The sequence below is a fragment of the Euprymna scolopes genome, chromosome 37 (assembly GCF_053919585.1).
Source record: "Euprymna scolopes isolate OS-2025 chromosome 37, ASM5391958v1, whole genome shotgun sequence".
NCBI lineage: Eukaryota > Metazoa > Mollusca > Cephalopoda > Sepiida > Sepiolidae > Euprymna > Euprymna scolopes.
The window spans coordinates 56,395,674-56,418,530 of NC_136518.1; the positions used below are offsets into that span (position 1 = coordinate 56,395,674).

At 32.4% G+C, this 22,857-nt stretch overlaps 1 pseudogene; it reads left to right on the plus strand.

The window, feature by feature from the left end:
• The first annotated feature begins 313 nt into the window (after positions 1-313).
• Positions 314-22,857, plus strand: part of LOC145261181 (uncharacterized) — a 64,966-nt pseudogene continuing 42,422 nt past the window's right edge.

Here is a 22,857-nt window from a genome sequence, read left to right on the forward strand (position 1 = left end):
GGTGGAGAGAACTGGACGTCTGGGGAGACTTGTTGTCAGTCAACCTCCAGAGAACACCACAGGTTTCCAATCAGATCGTTTGTTGACTTGTGTGAAAGCTCCATGTGAACCAATAATAATAATAATAATAATAATAATAATAATAATAATAATAATAATAATAACAACAGCACCAATAATAGTAGGAGCACTAGGAACAATACCAAAAAACTTCGAAGAAAGGAGGAGAGTGATTGAAATCAGAGGAGTGGTTGAGAAGATAAAAACGGATAAAAATAAAGAAAACAGCTGAAATATAAAGTAAAACACTTGAATGCAAGCCAGACATATAAAAACTGCAACAAAGGTAAAACACAAAGAAATACCACATGAAATCAAAAAAGCTGAAGCTATGATTGTAAGTAAACCCACTAATATAAGAAAAGGGGGGGTGAGAGGATTGGAATCAATAAGCAATATACCGAAGAGTTGAAGATTAGTGCGAATAGGACTGGGACTTTGGGGAGGCTTATTGCCACCTAAATTTTAGTGAAGACTAATGGTCGCTTCCAATGGCAAATCAATGGTAAACCGCTATAGCGATAAAGCAAATTCATCTGCAAAGTTTATCAAAGGAGGTGGAGAGTACTAGAAATCTGAGGAGACTTATTGTTACTGAAATAATAATAATAATAATAATAATAATAATAATAATAATAATAATAATAATAATTATAATACGTGAAAAGAAAAGACAGCAAGACAGGACTGGTTTGTATTAAAGACTGCATGAATGACAAAAAGAGAACGAGAAAAAATCATAATGCAGAACACTAAAAGGATAATCATGACAGCGAGAGACACTGAAAAAATAAACAAAACAGAGACAAAGGATAAGACGAAAACAGAAAAATGGGAAGATAAACACCTATACGGAAAATTAATAAGAAAGATGGGAATAACGAAAACACTTAGACATGGATGGGAAAAGGACACAATAATGAAAACAGCTGAAATATTAAAGAAAACTCTTGAATTCGGGGACTAATAGATGAGCCACATGCGTGGGCCAGATGAGCTACCACAGAGACAAAACACAAAACGTTATATGGAACCAAAAAAATTGATGCTGCATATCTATAAGTTCTTCATCCCCATTCTCGTTACCCAATCACCGCCCCCACCCCATTAGAATGATGCCAAATAGTCGTGAAGGCTCATGGAGGATGGAAAGATTGAGGAGAGAGCGCTGACCAGACCTCTGCTGGACAAATTCCAAGAGAACTGGTACCTTGGGAAGGGTTATTGCCACTCAAACTCCAGTAGAGACCAATCAATGGTAAGTGGCTGTTGCAATAATGCAAATTCATTTGCAAATGGTATCGAAAGTGGTGGAGAGTACTGGAAATCTGGGGAGATTTGTTGTCACTCAGCTTGCAGAGTACACCACAGGTTGTTCTCAAGAAGAAATCCTTTATGATCTGTGTGAAAGCTCCCTGTGAGCCAATAATAATAATAATAATAATAAGGAGGAGGAGGAGGAGGAGGAGGAGGAGGAGGAGGTACATGAGGTACAAACGCTAACTGACCATATAAAAACCACAACAAAAGTTGGACAAAAAGATAAAGAACACCATATGGAACCAAATAAACTGAAGCCGCAAATTTGTAAGTAAACTAACCAAAAACATAACAGTGTGTGCATCGACTGACGCTACACCAAATAGTCGTTAAAGGTCAAAGAGGATGGAAAGCCCAAGGAGGGAAAGCACTAGCCAGACTACCACAGGATGACTGCAAAGAAAATTGAGACCTTGGGGAAGCTTGTTTCCCTCTAAACTCCAGTGAAGACCAATTGTTGTTCATGTGAGAAGATAATGGTAAACTGCTGTTGCAGTAATGCAAAGTCATTTGCAAAGGTTATTGGAAAAGAGGGAGAGTACTGGAAATCTGAGGAGACTTATTGTCATCCAGACTCCAGGGGATACTCTCGGTTGTTGTGAATAATTTCTGATGATGGCCTGTGTAAGAACTCCTAGTGAGTATGAAAAATAAAAAGAAGCTAAGAACGTGATTTTCAATACAGATAATATTAAGGTTTACCAACGTTGGCAGGGGCCCTAATTCATGTAAACAATATGAAATACGGCTAAAAAATAAGCGTAAGTCAATTTTAACAAAATCGCTTAATATTGCAATGTGGAATGAATGACGTTTGGATTATATTATGCTATTTACCAAACTTTGCATCATGGGAAATATTTTCCGTTACCTTTTGTTTGTTCATAGATAAAATTGCTTTGCGGAAATTATCAGGGCATGATGTGCGTGACTTGCTTGCAAATATTAACTGCATAATATGAATGGTCAGATTCTGCGTGAACAATGGATATTTTTTTTTTCTTTTGATGATAAAGATTGTCATTTATCGAAAGAGAAAGAGCGGAAATGATATAAATGAAGGATTGGCAATCACCATCATCTACATCATTATCAGCAGCAGCAGCAGTAGTAGAAACAGCAGAGGCGGCGGCAATTACAACGGCAACAGCAGTGGCGATGACGGCGGTGGCGATGACGACGGTGGCAAAATGTTCAGTTTAATGTCTGTTTTACATGCTAACATCTGTTGAACGACTTTTAGAGATTGACTTCTAAACTCACCTATCTCTGGACAGGTCTTTATTTATCCCTCTTTCTTTCAAATCGATCCTTATCATTTGCTCCCATATTTTCCATGGCCAACTTTTGTGAACTAACCATGTTACTTCAACTGTTCGGCCGTTTTAAGAGATTGATTTCCAAACTAACCTATCTCTGATCAGGTCTTTCCTTATCCCTCTGCCTTTCAAATCGATCCTCATAACTTCACTTTTCAATGGCCTGCCCCTGTGAACTGGCCAACTATTCTACATCTATTAACCCACGCGGAATTAAAAACTTTCGTTTATATTATAAAATAGCATCCGTTTTACATACTAGCATGTGTAAGATGGCTTTTAGAAAATGGCTTCCAAACTAATCTATCTGTAGATTGGTTTGTTTGGAAGATCTTTTTTTAATCTCTCTTTTTCTCGAATCGATCCTTATCATAACCTCTTATGTTCTCATTGGTCTTCCCCTGTCAACTTACTATGTTACCTCAACTATCCTACACCTATTTAGATATTTGGCAGGTGACCCCAGAAAGAGAGGAAATCAATGGGTTGCACACACACAGATCGATTCCATGCTTGTTTATTGAAATGCATAATTTGACCCAGAATATGTGATAGGATATCAGTCAAAGGATCCAAGACAATATACAATGGGAAATATTAAACATTCCAATGAATGTTTATATAAATCGATACAAACAAAAAAGCAAGCAGTTGGTAACAGAGGTATGGAAGAAGCTGGTGCATTCTTCAACACCAAGCATCCACACCACCTCCACGTGCATTCACTGATGTCAAACACTGGTCATAACTAAATCCAAAACTGTTGTCGGTGTGAAATAAAACAAAATATTTTTATAGATCAGCTGTGTTGTGTTTTATTCACTGTCAGTGTGTATACATTGTAGACCAGTAATAAAAGTAGATTAAGCAATTATATAGACTGAAAAGCATATTTGGACACCGGCCGCAGCAAATGCATAACATACAGGGTGGAACAATAAAATTGTCGCCCTAGAAAAAGTGACATGATTCCATTTCCGTTTGATAAAAAACAGTTTTCTTTTTTTGTTGCAAACCATCAACTAGTTGGCCAGCTGTGTACAAATCCCAAAAGCTATAGGAGCCTTCTATCATGTCTGAAAGTGACACAATGTTTAACAAGTAAGATCAGAGATGCGCCACTGTACAACTCATGCTCTCTACCGATCTAAGTTATGACAATAGGATCATTGCTAGCACCCTCAAAATGCAAATCCAGATGGTTCAACGTTTGAGAGATGTGCCGAGGATTATGAAAACAAACATGGTCATCTTCTTTGGTTTGATTTCAAGTAAAGGCCACATCATGCCACCTCACATCTACGAAGTCGGCTTGAAAGTCAACACATAAAGTGTACCCAGATGTGCTGAAAAATGTGGTGATGTTCTGGTGCAATTAGGTGGCCGCCGGAAGACCCTGGGTGTGGCAGCAGGACTCAGTGTCGGCTCACAAATCCAAAGAGACCCAGGCTTAGCTTCAGGAGTGCTAGGACTTTGTACCCTTCTCCTACTGGTCCTTCATCCCCCGACTAGAACTTGCTGGACTACTTCGTTTGGTCATATGTCGAGAACATCACCAACATGACCTCCCACAATACCAAAACCAGCCTGATCACCGTCATCCAACAAGCATTCGCCGAGCTCCAGCTGGCACTTGTGGAAAAGGTATGCTTAAAGTTCTGGACCCATATTAAGACGGTGCTTGAGGCTGAAGGCGGCTACATTAAATAGATATCAGGTCTGTTATATAATCAAGTTACCTATGTTGTTTTATCGTTCTAGCGTGTACTGACTTAAGCACTCTTACTTATTCTATCGTGGCCATCATTGGATTAACGTCTGATTTACATAAAGATATGTGTTAGATGACTTTTTGAAATTGACTTCCAAATTTACCTATCTCTGGTTCGGTCTTTATTTTTCTGTAATCGATCATTTCCCTCATGTTTTATTGGCAGACATCAATACGTATTCTGAAAAGAATACAATGTTTTATTGCATATGAATGTTTAAAAATGTAAAATAAAGGAACCCCTGCTAATCGACCCTGCTACTAACCAATCACACTCAGTCCTGGATATGACCTAAAACTATATCCGATGGCGAGGCCCCACCTTGCAGACCTTAGGGAGTATGGAGCCACCCTTTAATTGTCATTGCTCCCAGGTCCACTCTGAGCCGGAGCGGTAGTACCTGTTAGGGTCCCAACAACTATGGGTTAAATAGAATCTGACTTGAAAAAATGTATACTCCATTAAAAATCGTTCCTCAAAATAACTAGATTCGGCATTAAAAAAGGTTGATATGCCGTAAAACAAAAACAACCAACCAATCACACTCATCCAATTTTCCTTGTTCCGTGTATTGTCTGGTTTGAATCTTGCTCCAAGATCAACAGATCCAAGACTTTAAGTCTTACATTTTGCATTTATTGCACCATTCTCATATCGTTTCTTTCCATGCAACACATATCCTCAACACCCAGCATAAAAAGTTATTGAAATCTTGAAAAATGGTCAGTTTTGGGCAGTTTTGACGATTTCTATGAAGAGGGAATTGTCTTTCTAACTGAACTCTGAGGAAATAGTTCTATCCTATCGGTTCATTAAAGCACTTTGATAATAGTTGAAAAAAAAAAAGATGATAGAATTCCCATGCTGAAAATATTCTTGATTTTATATATAGTTCTTAAATGCCTGGTTATTTATCTGGTGCCATTAAATATGGCCATAAACATAAAGTCGTCTTACTAGAATGGAAAGCAGAACTGAAGCAGAAAATAATATTTCTGAACAGTCTGCTAATGTTCACTCGGTGTCAGGCACTTTTTGTTCTCTCTCACATAAAGTACCATTTGTAGATTCTTCATCATCATCATCATCATCATCATCATCATCATCATCATCATCAGAAGCAGAAGCATCATCAGAAGCAGAAGCAGAAACAGAAGTAGAAGCAGAAGTAGCGGCATAAGCAACATCGTTGTTGTCATCTCACCTTCATCATCGTCATAATCATAATTGTTGTCATCATCATCGTTGTTATCTTCATCATCATCGTAATCAGCGTCAGAATCACCATCATCATCTTCATCATCGTCATTATCATAATCATTATTGTTGTAATCACCATCATCAACATCAGCATCACCATCACCATCATCATCTTCATCATCATCATAATTACCATACTCATCATTGTTGTCATCATCTTCGTTGTCTTCATCATCATCGTAATCAGCATCTTAATCATCATCCTCATTGTGGTCCTCAGCGTTATCAACATCAGCGTCACCATCATCATGTTCATCATTATCATAATTACCATAATCATCATTGTTGTCATCATCGTCATCAGGATCACCGTAACCAGCATCATCTTCATCATCGCCATTGTCATCGCTATCATTGTTGTCATATTTTATAACTTTTTTTACTTATAACCAGCAGTCACATATTGATAGCAAATATCAATCCAGGATATGAACTTTGAACCCAAATTATTTGCTGACTGAATTAAGGTCAAAATAAAAAAAAATTATTATTTCAGATATAAATGGCACAAAGGAGCATTGCATGTCAGCGTTGACACCAGATGATATAAACAAAAGTTATTTAACAAGATGTCTGTCAAATGCTAGGCAGACAAAGAAGAGAGGCCTACAGACAGACAAACTTATGGAGAAGAAAGAGTGTGTGCAAAATCAACTTGTGCGAGTTAATGACTCGTTTGTTCATTCGTAAATGAATTTAAGTCAGAATAATAATAAAATAAAACTACCTTGATTTTATATGAGGGGAAGCAACTTTACTTCCATGAGAAACGAGAAAATGAATTAGGTTATTTTCCCTACATTCAATACCAAACAACCAAACAATAAATTATTGGACTTAGTTACACAGTATTTATATGTAAGAATACTTTTCAAATAATGTTCCTTAATCTTACATTTTTAGACATTCATATGCAATAAAACATTGTATTCTTTTCAGAATACATATTGATGTCTGCGAATAAAATGCTAACTCTGAAAGTCTCATTGTTCTTACTTTTACAATAATGCAGTTGCCTTTAGACATTATGCTGTGCTGATATATTCTTGTCAGCTATTTTGACATTGTATATCCAGCAAACCATAAGATTCTCATTTGGGCCAAACCTTCCTCGACTTTGCACATAACGGGGCTTTACTGTTCTGGTTGTTTGCAAAATGAATAGCTGCACAGACCAGGTGCTCCAGTATATGGTCTTCATGATTTTTGTAGAAAAATCTGATCTACCCAACAAGAATAATAATTACAGACATTGGATGCTTTAGTAGGCTCTTTAAAGCATTTTTCCAGAGTGCTTGTTCAGGGGATAGATTTCGTCCAGGTTCCTGTGAGAATTTAATCTTACATAACCCGATGCCTCAGCGCCAGACATAACCTGACAAAAAACAAGACTTACTTTCTTGATTGATAGATTCCATTTGTTTTGGTTCGTCTTGTGAAGTTCGTTTTGACGGATTTTGTGAGCAAGAAGCCAAGTAGTTGAATCCTTTGAGAAGATTTGTTAGTCGGATTTAAGGTCGAATCTTATGCACAGTTCAGAAAGAAACACTAATAAAAACACAACCACATCAATTACAATATTTTTGCACTATAATGGGGGTAGTTATTTAAATTGCTGCCCACATCAGCAATATTTGGCATAAGGCCGGGAAAGTGGAGATCTAAAGCAGGCTCCACTAAAGGAGGGGCATTCCTGCAATTGAAAAAATTGCCTGAGTAACCCCATCGGCATTCCCTGGTCGGGGCACCTCAGGCGACAAGCAATAAACTTGTCCCACCCGAAAGCCGGGTGGCAAGGCCTGGGAGGGTGGACCTCCTGGGTGATACCCTGGTGGTGTACCTCAGTCCGGCAGGTGCTGATTTGGTTCCCAGCCCCTCACCTGTCGGGTTGAGTGTCAAGAACGGATCCTTGACTTGTACTACTACCCTGTCTCCCTGCAGCTGAAGCCGTTAGGAGACACATCCCACTATAGTAGCACTATAATGGGGTATGATCCTGTACAGTCGGACGATTCTATTTATAAACGATGCTGCTAGAAACTGACAAATCGAATTAATTCACGTTCTGCTACCAACCAATCAGAAACCAGAATTGCTCCATAAATATTAAACCTTTCTGTAGCAATTTCGCATATGTTTTCTTCGTCTCAACACGGGAAGAATCTTTGCTCTGTGGATTCCAACTCGAGAACTGTCTACTGCGAACCAGTCACCTCCCAGGAAGGACCTGTGTAGAACAACAAACCATTGGAAACTGTTCTGTCTACTGCGAACCAGTCAACTCCCAAGACTTGTATGGAACAACGAACCATCGGAAACTGTTCTGAAACTAAACATGGCTTACACTTCTAGACCTAAGACATAGGACATCAGTCTGCATCATTACACATTTTACCATCGCAACCTCTGATGAAAGGAAATTAATGTCGGGAAAATACGCGTTTGGAATGTGTAAGGGATGGACGATAAACGTTGTTTCTATTGGCCAAAGAATATTTTAACAAAGGCAGCCATTTTAAAGTAACCACGTTAGGCTTTTTATGTGTGTCCCAAATATTTCAGGCAAGCAAATAAGAATCGAAATAAAAAACAGTTTTATTTATGTATTTTATGCATTCTTGTTTCATTCTCTTATTTAACTTATGTACCAACTTTTTGGTTGAGATTTTCCAACTAAAAAAAAAAAGCCCACACATTAACTCGCTTGCAAATAAGTTTGTTATGGTGCTCTGCCCTATTTATCTGATTTCAAATCAAAAATTACTGTTTGAATATCTAAATATTCAAAATGACAGCACCTATAACTCCCCTCCCCTCCACAGTAAATCTGGCAAATAAATCCAACTGCGACGTCTACATTAAGTAGAAGTCACTCTGAACAGCAGAGTTTACACTGCCATTAATTGAATACATAGCATCACTTCCATTTATGGATGTTGGCGACCTTCATGTATTCCCTCCTATATTTTAAAGAATCGAGGAAATCAATGTCCAAAACAAAGTCATCATATTAAAGGGGGGGTGATTAATTGGATACTGATATAGATTAACGAGTTGGGCATGAGATGTTTGAATCCAGTCGATTCCATAGAACCACTTTTTCTTATGGATGTTGGCAACCTTCATGTTACCGCTCCTGTAAGTACCTGATTTTAGTGTTAAATATTCTTCGAGTAGACCCACTAATATATAATTATAATATTAAAATAATATAGTATTCTTGCAGGAGGGACCACATGAAGGTTGTCAACATCAATAAGTGAAAGTGGTACTATCGAACCGACTACACTCGAACTTGACACACCTAGGATATCAGTCTGTATCATTTTCCATTTCACCATCGCAAACCTCTCTTGAAAGAAAAATAATGCAGAGAAAATTGTGACTTATTTGGCTTGCATGTGCGCAATGCGCATGCTTCAAAGGCGTAACACTAAAAAGTGAAAATGATTAGTTGATAAAGGAGGTGGCGACGATGAAGTGGATACTGGCACGAACCAACAGCCTGAGTATGCTAAGTTCGAATCCAATAGGTTTTATAGCACAACTTTCACTGATGGATGTTGGCAACCTTCACATGATCCCCTCCTCAAAGGATTTGAAAGAATCAGGAAAATCAATACCAACAACAGAGGCATCACATTAAAGGGAGTTGACTGTGATGAATAAAATATTCATGTAAATTAAAGACTTGGGTATACCAAGCTTAAATCCAGTTTAATACATACCACCACTTCCACTTATGGATGTTGGCGACCTTCATATGTTCCCATCTGTGTTTGAAAGAATCGAGGAAAACCAATGCCAAAAACAGAGTTATCATAATTAAGGAAAGTGAGTTTGAGGAATTGGATACTGATGTAGATTAACGAGTTGGGCATACCAAGTTTGAATCCATAGCATCACTTTTACTTACGGATGTTGGCAACCTTCATGTAACCGATTCTGTAAGTACCTGATTCTAGTGTTAAATATCCTGCGAGTAGATTTGGTTTGGTTATTTTGTTTTACGGCATATCAACCCTTTTCGGATTATTTAATGGCAAATCCAGTTATTTTGGAAATAGTATTCATGTCGCAGATGGTTTTTGTCTTCAGCCCTGCAGAACATGATTTAGTTCTGCAAGGAAAATGGTCCCTAGTATTCTTGGTTGATGTGTTTTAGGAATTCAGTAGGGAAGTGGGTGTGGAAAAAGTAAAAGGGAGGGGGAGAGGGGAAGGGGACAGGGCTGTTGTTTTTGTTTTGGGGCTTTGCAGAACATGGTTGAGTTGTGCAAAAGAGAAGAAAAAAAAAACAGTAACAGTTATGTGGTGCATTTGAGCCAGGAAGCCAGTATTTCAAACAGCCTGATCTGGTAACACCATTGGACGCAGTTTATCGTCTTGCCCAGGACAACTGCGAGTAGAACCATAATTATAGTATCAAAATAATATAGTATTATTGTAAGAGGGACCACGGGGGAGGGGAGGGGGGTTCACAAAATCCCTAAGTGAAAGTGGTATTATAGAACTGACCAGACACACATAGGATATCAGTCTGCATTATTATCCATTTCACCATCGCAGCCTCTCATGAAAGGAAATTAATGCAAATGAAAAGTTCGCAAATGTACATTTTTCTTTTTGATAAGCAAGAAATATAAAAACAATATAATTTCTTATCAACTGATATCAACGAACGGTAACCATTCCCAGCCCGCCCTCCATTGAAACGATAAAATTTTTGCACTAACTGTACAAGAGATAGTGAATTAATTTGATTAAATTCGACGTGCAATTTGCATAATATTTTTATTTGTTCACAACATGAGTACTATCGGCAGTTTGTAATTAAGTACAGAATATTAATTTCTGTAGCAATTACTAGTGGATCTCTCTTTTTAGAGAATATCATCATTAAACCATAACAGAGTTAGCTCCCTTTTTTGACAGACTTAAAGAATGTACATCTTATCTGTACTTCTATAAATATAAAAGCGAAAATGTATGTATGTATGTATGTATGTATGTGTGTTCGCTTTTTCTGTGTGTCTACAAAAGGCTTCTTTCAGAGGAGCGGTTGCTCGCTTCACAACTTTTTAAAACTTTTTATATCACATATAAATCGTAATATCTCACAGTTAACAATGAAGCTCGCCTGTCTATTTAATTTGCTCGATTTTGGGAAGATAAATATTCAACATTTGTCGCTCGCCGCATGTGGGTTAGTCTTTTTCCTATAACATCTTGGGGGTGGGGGAAAGCGTTCAGCACTAAATGAAATCCCGCAGGCAAACTTGACCTCATTAATTCATTTAAACGGGTACCTGCTAAATCCAAGTAATTAAATAAATTCAAACGCGTCTCCGTTAGCATGTCGCAGTGGGGCAATGCTTAACGTCGCACTTTTTTTTTCACACTTTAATTTACAACTTTTCCTCAACGGTTCGGGTTCGATCCACATACTTACTTTTTTTTAACCCACCCCCCACCCCCGGAGTTTCCACACACACCTACAAACACCCGGGCAACGTCGGGTATCCCTCGCTAGTATTATATAAAAGGCACTTTATTCTGTGTGTGTGTGTGTGTGTGTGAGTGTCTGTATGTGTGTGTGAAAGACTTCCATTCTTATGGACTCCAAAACGACTATATCGATTTGTTTTTAAACTAAATGTACTTTATGTGTCTAAGAGTGTTCTTAGATAAGTTTTGTATTGGAATACCTCCGATAAGTATTGAAAATCAATAATCGAAAATTAATAACATTAATAATTACAAAAGTTAACACCCTTTTACAGCCTAACATCACAAGTGCATTTGATTTTATCACCAAATAAAGAAAATTGCCTGGCATACCAAATCAACAACAGATTCTTGGATAGGATAGGAGCGCATTCAAAATAAATATTTCTGTTTAAAGCACAATTGATATTAAACTTTTGTATTTTAAACTTGAATTGAAGCCATTGTATATAAAACTAATTTTATAAAAGCAACAGTAGGTTCTTTATAGTACTATGTAGACTACAACGTACTGTAGACTAAGTCACTGTGCAGAGGCATTTAAAACTTTTTCATATGCACCGTGGTAGGTCCCTGACTAGAACAGATTGATTGAGAATTAGATAATTTCATCGAATTAAGGTATTAGAAGGGTGGAACATTCGTTTATCCTTCTCTAATCCAAAGTAACATCGGGTCTCCCTGCTAGTAACAATTAAATATTTATTGAGGCCAATATTAAATATGTATTGAGCCCAATATTAAATATTTATTGAGACCAATATTATGATGTTATATATTCGGGGGGGTCCCTTAAAGGAGATTTTGTCAAGGAGATTCGTGTACGTGATCGTCTAGTTTCTAATGGTTTTATTTTTGATGTCTTTCTCTGAGTGTGTGTTTGTGGACATGTATTTCTTAACATACCTTTATTCATGTGTCGTCGGTTGTTCCTCTGGTTTTCATTGTCTCTTGGAGGGGAGCTGGCCTGTTGGATGAAGAATTCACTCCAAGATGACAATTAAGGTTTTTATGTTTTTATTCACCTTCCAAAGGTCGACACAGAATGGAGGTGAACCTTGCTTGTTTGATGATACACGTCATCGTCCTCCCCAGCCCAGGGGGGGGGGGACAGCTGAAAAGCCGTCTGTCTTATTCAACACCCGAAAACCCAACTGCCAAGAAAGAATCAGCTAACCTCATCACATGATACCACGTCATCTGGTCAGCTGACCCTTCTTTTGCAAACGTGTCCACTGTCCACGTTATTCACCTCTCTCTCTCTCTCTCTCTCTCTCTCCCTCTCTCTCTCTCTATTCTCTAATAGAGACACACAGAGAGAAAATAGAAAGAGTAAGAAAGCCAGAGAGGGGGGGAGAGATGCTCTTTAACATTCCTCCACCCCTTTTTTATCAAAATGTATGGCAAGCCATACATTTTTAATAACTAACTAACTAAAAAAAATAATTATGTCCGAAGTACATCTTTATTTTTTCACTTTCCGGACTCACCCCTTTTCCAAGAAAGATCAGGCACCAGTACTCTTCTACAACACTATCAACCTTTCTGCTGCTTCTCAAAAGTCCCTCCTAGACATTAACTTGCTTCCAAGTTAGACAAAGATACAGCTTTGCAGATATACATCTTGTCTAGGCGGTCGCATTGTTGGATATTTTCCACTGACTCTGCTCTTTATTTGGACCACTTGGCCAAACAAATGGAGACTCCATTTTCGATCACTTTTTCGAAATGGGGCCAGCATATCGCAATTACGACCAGAACGTCGGATGCTCCATGTTGGTGGTAGCTTTATCGCATGGGGACTCGAACCCCAGACCCTCAGATTAAAAGTCTGATGTTCTACCGACCCAACCATCCCATTGAGGCCAATATTAAATATTTATTGAGGCCAATATTAAATATTTATTGAAGCCAATATTAAATATGTATTGAGGCCAATATTAAATATTTATTGAGGCCAATATTAAATATTTATTGAGGCCAATATTAAATATGTATTGAGGCCAATATTAAATATGTATTGAGGCCAATATTAAATATGTATTGAGGCCAATATTAAATATGTATTGAGGCCAATATTAAATATTTATTGAGGCCAATATTAAATATGTATTGAGGCCAATATTAAATATTTATTGAGGCCAATATTAAATATGTATTGAGGCCAATATAAAATATTTATTGAGGCCAATATTAAATATTTATTGAGGCCAATATTAAATATTTATTGAGGCCAATATTAAATATGTATTGAGGCCAATATAAAATATTTATTGAGGCCAATATTAAGTACGTATTGAGGCCAATATTAAATATGTATTGAGGCCAATATAAAATATTTATTGAGGCCAATATTAAGTACGTATTGAGGCCAATATTAAATATGTATTGAGGCCAATATTAAATATTTATTGAGGCCAATATTAAGTACGTATTGAGGCCAATATTAAATATTTATTGAGGTGAATATTAAATATGTATTGAGGCCAATATAAAATATTTATTAAGGCCAATATTAAATACGTATTGAGGCCAATATTAAATATTTATTGAGGCCAATATTAAATATGTATTGAGGCAAATATTAAATATGTATTGAGGCCAATATTAAATATGTATTGAGGCCAATATTAAATATGTATTGACGCCAATATTAAATATGTATTGAGGCCAATATTAAATATGTATTGACGCCAATATTAAATATGTATTGAGGCCAATATTAAATATGTATTGAGGCCAATATTAAATATTTATTGAGGCCAATATTAAATATGTATTGAGGCCAATATTAAATATGTATTGAGGCCAATTTTTAATATGTATTGACGCCAATATTAAATATGTATTGAGGCCAATATTAAATATTTAATGAGGCCAATATTAAATATTTATTGAGGCCAATATTATATATTTATTGAGGCCAATATTAAATATGTATTGACGCCAATATTAAATATGTATTGACGCCAATATTAAATATGTATTGAGGCCAATATTAAATATTTAATGGGGCCAATATTAAATATTTATTGAGGCCAATATTAAATATTTATTGAGGCCAATATTAAATATGTATTGACGCCAATATAAAATATGTATTGACGCCAATATTAAATATGTATTGAGGCCAATATTAAATATTTAATGGGGCCAATATTAAATATTTATTGAGGCCAATATTAAATATGTATTGAGGCCAATATTAAATATGTATTGAGGCCAATATTAAATATTTATTGAGGCCAATATTAAATATGTATTGAGGCCAATATTAAATATGTATTGAGGCCAATATTAAATATTTATTGAGGCCAATATTAAATATGTATTGAGGCAAATATTAAATATGTATTGAGGCCAATATTAAATATTTATTGAGGCCAATATTAAATATGTATTGAGGCCAATATTAAATATGTATTGAGGCCAATATTAAATATTTATTGAGGCCAATATTAAATATGTATTGAAGCCAATATTAAATATGTATTGAGGCCAATATTAAATATTTATTGAGGCCAATATTAAATATGTATTGAGGCCAATATATAATATGTATTGAGGCAAATATTAAATATGTATTGAGGCCAACATTAAATATTTAATGGGGCCAATATTAAATATTTATTGAGGCCAATATTAAATATGTATTGAGGCCAATATTAAATATTATTGAGGCCAATATTAAATATGTATTGAGGCCAATATTAAATATGTATTGAGGCCAATATTAAATATGTATTGAGGCAAATATTAAATATGTATTGAGGCCAATATTAAATATGTATTGACGCCAATATTAAATATGTATTGAGGCCAATATTAAATATGTATTGAGGCCAATATTAAATATTTAATGGGGCCAATATTAAATATTTATTGAGGCCAATATTAAATATGTATTGAGGCCAATATAAAATATGTATTGAGGCCAATATTAAATATTTATTGAGGCCAATGTTAAATATTTATTGAGGCCAATATTAAATATGTATTGAGGCCAATATTAAATATTTAATGGGGCCAATATTAAATATTTATTGAGGCCAATATTAAATATGTATTGAGGCCAATATTAAATATGTATTGAAGCAATTATTAAATATTTAATGGGGCCAATATTAAATATTTATTGAGGCCAATATTAAATATGTATTGAGGCAAATATTAAATATGTATTGAGGCCAATATTAAATATTTATTGAGGCCAATATTAAATATGTATTGAAGCCAATATTAAATATGTATTGAGGCCAATATTAAATATTTATTGAGGCCAATATTAAATATGTATTGAGGCCAATATTAAATATGTATTGAGGCAAATATTAAATATGTATTGAGGCCAATATTAAATATGTATTGACGCCAATATTAAATATGTATTGAGGCCAATATTAAATATGTATTGAGGCCAATATTAAATATTTAATGGGGCAAATATTAAATATTTATTGAGGCCAATATTAAATATGTATTGAGGCCAATATTAAATATGTATTGAGGCCAATATTAAATATTTATTGAGGCCAATATTAAATATGTATTGAGGCCAATATTAAATATGTATTGAGGCCAATATTAAATATGTATTGAGGCCAATATTAAATATTTATTGAGGCCAATATTAAATATGTATTGAGGCCAATATTAAATATGTATTGAGGCCAATATTAAATATGTATTGAGGCCGATATTAAATATGTATTGAGGCAAATATTAAATATGTATTGAGGCCAATATTAAATATGTATTGAGGCCAATATTAAATATGTATTGAGGCCAATATTAAATATGTATTGAGGCCAATATTAAATATTTAATGGGGCCAATATTAAATATTTATTGAGGCCAATATTAAATATGTATTGAGGCCAATATTAAATATGTATTGAGGCCAATATTAAATATTTATTGAGGCCAATATTAAATATTTATTGAGGCCAATATTAAATATGTATTGAGGCCAATATTAAATATTTAATGGGGCCAATATTAAATATTTATTGAGGCCAATATTAAATATGTATTGAGGCCAATATTAAATATGTATTGAGGCCAATATTAAATATGTATTGAAGCCAATATTAAATATGTATTGAGGCCAATATTAAATATGTATTGAGGCCAATATTAAATATGTATTGAGGCCAATATTAAATATTTATTGAGGCCAATATTAAATATGTATTGAGGCCAATATAAAATATTTATTGAGGCCAATATTAAGTACGTATTCAGGCCAATATTAAATATGTATTGAGGCCAATATAAAATATTTATTGAGGCCAATATTAAGTACGTATTGAGGCCAATATTAAATATGTATTGAGGCCAATATAAAATATTTATTGAGGCCAATATTAAGTACGTATTGAGGCCAATATTAAATATTTATTGAGGTGAATATTAAATATGTATTGAGGCCAATATAAAATATTTATTAAGGCCAATATTAAATATGTATTGAGGCCAATATTAAATATTTATTGAGGCCAATATTAAATATGTATTGAGGCAAATATTAAATATGTATTGAGGCCAATATTAAATATGTATTGAGGCCAATATTAAATATGTATTGAGGCCAATATTAAATATGTATTGAGGCCAATATTAAATATGTATTGAGGCCAATATTAAATATGTATGTAGGCCAATATTAAATATGTATTGAGGCCAATATTAAATATTTATTGAGGCCAATATTAAATATGTATTGAGGCCAATATTAAATATGTATTGAGGCCAATATTAAATATGTATTGACGCCAATATTAAATATGTATTGAGGCCAATATTAAATATTTAATGAGGCCAATATTAAATATTTATTGAGGCCAATATTATATATTTATTGAGGCCAATATTAAATATGTATTGAGGCCAATATTAAATATGTATTGACGCCAATATAAAATATGTATTGACGCCAATATTAAATATGTATTGAGGCCAATATTAAATATTTAATGGGGCCAATATTAAATATTTATTGAGGCCAATATTAAATATGTATTGAGGCCAATATTAAATATGTATTGAGGCCAATATTAAATATTTATTGAGGCCAATATTAAATATGTATTGAGGCCAATATTAAATATGTATTGAGGCCAATATTAAATATTTAATGGGGCCAATATTAAATATTTATTGAGGCCAATATTAAATATGTATTGAGGCCAATATTAAATATGTATTGAGGCCAATATTAAATATTTATTGAGGCCAATATTAAATATGTATTGAGGCCAATATTAAATATGTATTGAGGCCAATATTAAATATTTATTGAGGCCAATATTAAATATGTATTGAGGCAAATATTAAATATGTATTGAGGCCAATATTAAATATTTATTGAGGCCAATATTAAATATGTATTGAGGCCAATATTAAATATGTATTGAGGCCAATATTAAATATTTATTGAGGCCAATATTAAATATGTATTGAAGCCAATATTAAATATGTATTGAGGCCAATATTAAATATTTATTGAGGCCAATATTAAATATGTATTGAGGCCAATATATAATATGTATTGAGGCAAATATTAAATATGTATTGAGGCCAACATTAAATATTTAATGGGGCCAATATTAAATATTTATTGAGGCCAATATTAAATATGTATTGAGGCCAATATTAAATATTATTGAGGCCAATATTAAATATGTATTGAGGCCAATATTAAATATGTATTGAGGCCAATATTAAATATGTATTGAGGCAAATATTAAATATGTATTGAGGCCAATATTAAATATGTATTGACGCCAATATTAAATATGTATTGAGGCCAATATTAAATATGTATTGAGGCCAATATTAAATATTTAATGGGGCCAATATTAAATATTTATTGAGGCCAATATTAAATATGTATTGAGGCCAATATAAAATATGTATTGAGGCCAATATTAAATATTTATTGAGGCCAATGTTAAATATTTATTGAGGCCAATATTAAATATGTATTGAGGCCAATATTAAATATTTAATGGGGCCAATATTAAATATTTATTGAGGCCAATATTAAATATGTATTGAGGCCAATATTAAATATGTATTGAAGCCAATATTAAATATTTAATGGGGCCAATATTAAATATTTATTGAGGCCAATATTAAATATGTATTGAGGCAAATATTAAATATGTATTGAGGCCAATATTAAATATTTATTGAGGCCAATATTAAATATGTATTGAAGCCAATATTAAATATGTATTGAGGCCAATATTAAATATTTATTGAGGCCAATATTAAATATGTATTGAGGCCAATATTAAATATGTATTGAGGCAAATATTAAATATGTATTGAGGCCAATATTAAATATGTATTGACGCCAATATTAAATATGTATTGAGGCCAATATTAAATATGTATTGAGGCCAATATTAAATATTTAATGGGGCAAATATTAAATATTTATTGAGGCCAATATTAAATATGTATTGAGGCCAATATTAAATATGTATTGAGGCCAATATTAAATATTTATTGAGGCCAATATTAAATATGTATTGAGGCCAATATTAAATATGTATTGAGGCCAATATTAAATATGTATTGAGGCCAATATTAAATATTTATTGAGGCCAATATTAAATATGTATTGAGGCCAATATTAAATATGTATTGAGGCCAATATTAAATATGTATTGAGGCCGATATTAAATATGTATTGAGGCAAATATTAAATATGTATTGAGGCCAATATTAAATATGTATTGAGGCCAATATTAAATATGTATTGAGGCCAATATTAAATATGTATTGAGGCCAATATTAAATATTTAATGGGGCCAATATTAAATATTTATTGAGGCCAATATTAAATATGTATTGAGGCCAATATTAAATATGTATTGAGGCCAATATTAAATATTTATTGAGGCCAATATTAAATATTTATTGAGGCCAATATTAAATATGTATTGAGGCCAATATTAAATATTTAATGGGGCCAATATTAAATATTTATTGAGGCCAATATTAAATATGTATTGAGGCCAATATTAAATATGTATTGAGGCCAATATTAAATATGTATTGAAGCCAATATTAAATATGTATTGAGGCCAATATTAAATATGTATTGAGGCCAATATTAAATATGTATTGAGGCCAATATTAAATATTTATTGAGGCCAATATTAAATATGTATTGAGGCCAATATAAAATATTTATTGAGGCCAATATTAAGTACGTATTCAGGCCAATATTAAATATGTATTGAGGCCAATATAAAATATTTATTGAGGCCAATATTAAGTACGTATTGAGGCCAATATTAAATATGTATTGAGGCCAATATAAAATATTTATTGAGGCCAATATTAAGTACGTATTGAGGCCAATATTAAATATTTATTGAGGTGAATATTAAATATGTATTGAGGCCAATATAAAATATTTATTAAGGCCAATATTAAATACGTATTGAGGCCAATATTAAATATTTATTGAGGCCAATATTAAATATGTATTGAGGCAAATATTAAATATGTATTGAGGCCAATATTAAATATGTATTGAGGCCAATATTAAATATGTATTGAGGCCAATATTAAATATGTATTGAGGCCAATATTAAATATGTATTGAGGCCAATATTAAATATGTATGTAGGCCAATATTAAATATGTATTGAGGCCAATATTAAATATTTATTGAGGCCAATATTAAATATGTATTGAGGCCAATATTAAATATGTATTGAGGCCAATATTAAATATGTATTGACGCCAATATTAAATATGTATTGAGGCCAATATTAAATATTTAATGAGGCCAATATTAAATATTTATTGAGGCCAATATTATATATTTATTGAGGCCAATATTAAATATGTATTGAGGCCAATATTAAATATGTATTGACGCCAATATAAAATATGTATTGACGCCAATATTAAATATGTATTGAGGCCAATATTAAATATTTAATGGGGCCAATATTAAATATTTATTGAGGCCAATATTAAATATGTATTGAGGCCAATATTAAATATGTATTGAGGCCAATATTAAATATTTATTGAGGCCAATATTAAATATGTATTGAGGCCAATATTAAATATGTATTGAGGCCAATATTAAATATTTATTGAGGCCAATATTAAATATGTATTGAGGCAAATATTAAATATGTATTGAGGCCAATATTAAATATTTATTGAGGCCAATATTAAATATGTATTGAGGCCAATATTAAATATTTATTGAGGCCAATATTAAATATTTATTGAGGCCAATATTAAATATGTATTGAGGCCAATATTAAATATGTATTGAGGCCAATATTAAATATTTATTGAGGCCAATATTAAATATGTATTGAGGCCAATATATAATATGTATTGAGGCAAATATTTAATATGTATTGAGGCCAATATTAAATATTTAATGGGGCCAATATTAAATATTTATTGAGGCCAATATTAAATATGTATTGAGGCCAATATTAAATATGTATTGAGGCCAATATTAAATATGTATTGAGGCCAATATTAACTATGTATTGACGCCAATATTAAATATGTATTGAGGCAAATATTAAATATGTATTGAGGCCAATATTAAATATGTATTGAGGCCAATATTAAATATGTATTGAGGCCAATATTAAATATTTAATGGGGCCAATATTAAATATTTATTGAGGCCAATATTAAATATGTATTGAGGCCAATATTAAATATGTATTGAGGCCAATATTAAATATTTATTGAGGCCAATATTAAATATTTATTGAGGCCAATATTAAATATGTATTGAGGCCAATATTACATATGTATTGAGGCCAATATTAAATATTTAATGGGGCCGATATTAAATATTTATTGAGGCCAATATTAAATATGTATTGAGGCAAATATTAAATATGTATTGAGGCAAATATTAAATATGTATTGAGGCCAATATTAAATATGTATTGACGCCAATATTAAATATGTATTGAGGCCAATATTAAATATGTATTGAGGCCAATATTAAATATTTAATGGGGCCAATATTAAATATTTATTGAGGCCAATATTAAATATGTATTGAGGCCAATATTAAATATGTATTGAGGCCAATATTAAATATTTATTGAGGCCAATATTAAATATTTAGTGAGGCCAATATTAAATATGTATTGAGGCCAATATTAAATATTTAATGGGGCCAATATTAAATATTTATTGAGGCCAATATTAAATATGTATTGAGGCCAATATTAATATGTATTGAGGCAAATATTAAATATGTATTGAGGCCAATATTAAATATGTATTAGGGCCAATATTAAATATGTATTGAGGCCAATATTAAATATGTATTGAGGCCAATATTTAATATGTATTGAGGCCAATATTAAATATGTATTGAGGCCAATATTAAATATGTATTGAGGCCAATATTAAATATGTATTGAGGCCAATATTAAATATGTATTGAGGCCAATATTAAATATGTATTGAGGCCAATATTAAATATGTATTGAGGCCAATATTAAATATGTATTGAGGCCAATATTAAATATGTATTGAGGCCAATATTAAATATGTATTGAGGCCAATATTAAATATGTATTGAGGCCAATATTAAATATTTATTGAGGCCAATATTAAATATGTATTGAGGCCAATATTAAATATGTATTGAGGCCAATATTAAATATGTATTTAGGCCAATATTAAATATGTATTGAGGCCAATATTAAATATGTATTGACGCCAATATTAAATATGTATTGAGGCCAATATTAAATATGTATTGAGGCCAATATTAAATATTTAATGGGGCCAATATTAAATATTTATTGAGGCCAATATTAAATATGTATTGAGGCCAATATTAAATATGTATTGAGGCCAATATTAAATATGTATTGAGGCCAATATTAAATATGTATTGAGGCCAATATTAAATATGTATGGAGGCCAATATTAAATATGTATTGAGGCCAATATTTAATATTTAATGGGGCCAATATTAAATATTTATTGAGGCCAATATAAAATATGTATTGAGGCCAATATTAAATATGTATTGAGGCCAATATTAAATATTTATTGAGCCCAATATTAAATATGTATTGAGGCCATTATTAAATATGTATTGAGCCCAATATTAAATATTTATTGAGGCCAATATTAAATATGTATTGAGGCAAATATTAAATATGTATTGAGGCCAATATTAAATATTTATTGAGGCCAATATTAAATATGTATTGAGGCCAATATTAGATATGTATTGAGGCCAATATTAAATATTTATTGAGGCCAATATTAAATATGTATTAAGGCCAATATTAAATATGTATTGAGGCCAATATTAAATATTTATTGAGGCCAATATTAAATATGTATTGAGGCCAATATATAATATGTATTGAGGCAAATATTAAATATGTATTGAGGCCAATATTAAATATTTAATGGGGCCAATATTAAATATTTATTGAGGCCAATATTAAATATGTATTGAGGCCAATATTAAATATGTATTGAGGCCAATATTAAATATGTATTGAGGCCAATATTAAATATGTATTGAGGCCAATATTAAATATGTATTGAGGCAAATATTAAATATGTATTGAGGCCAATAT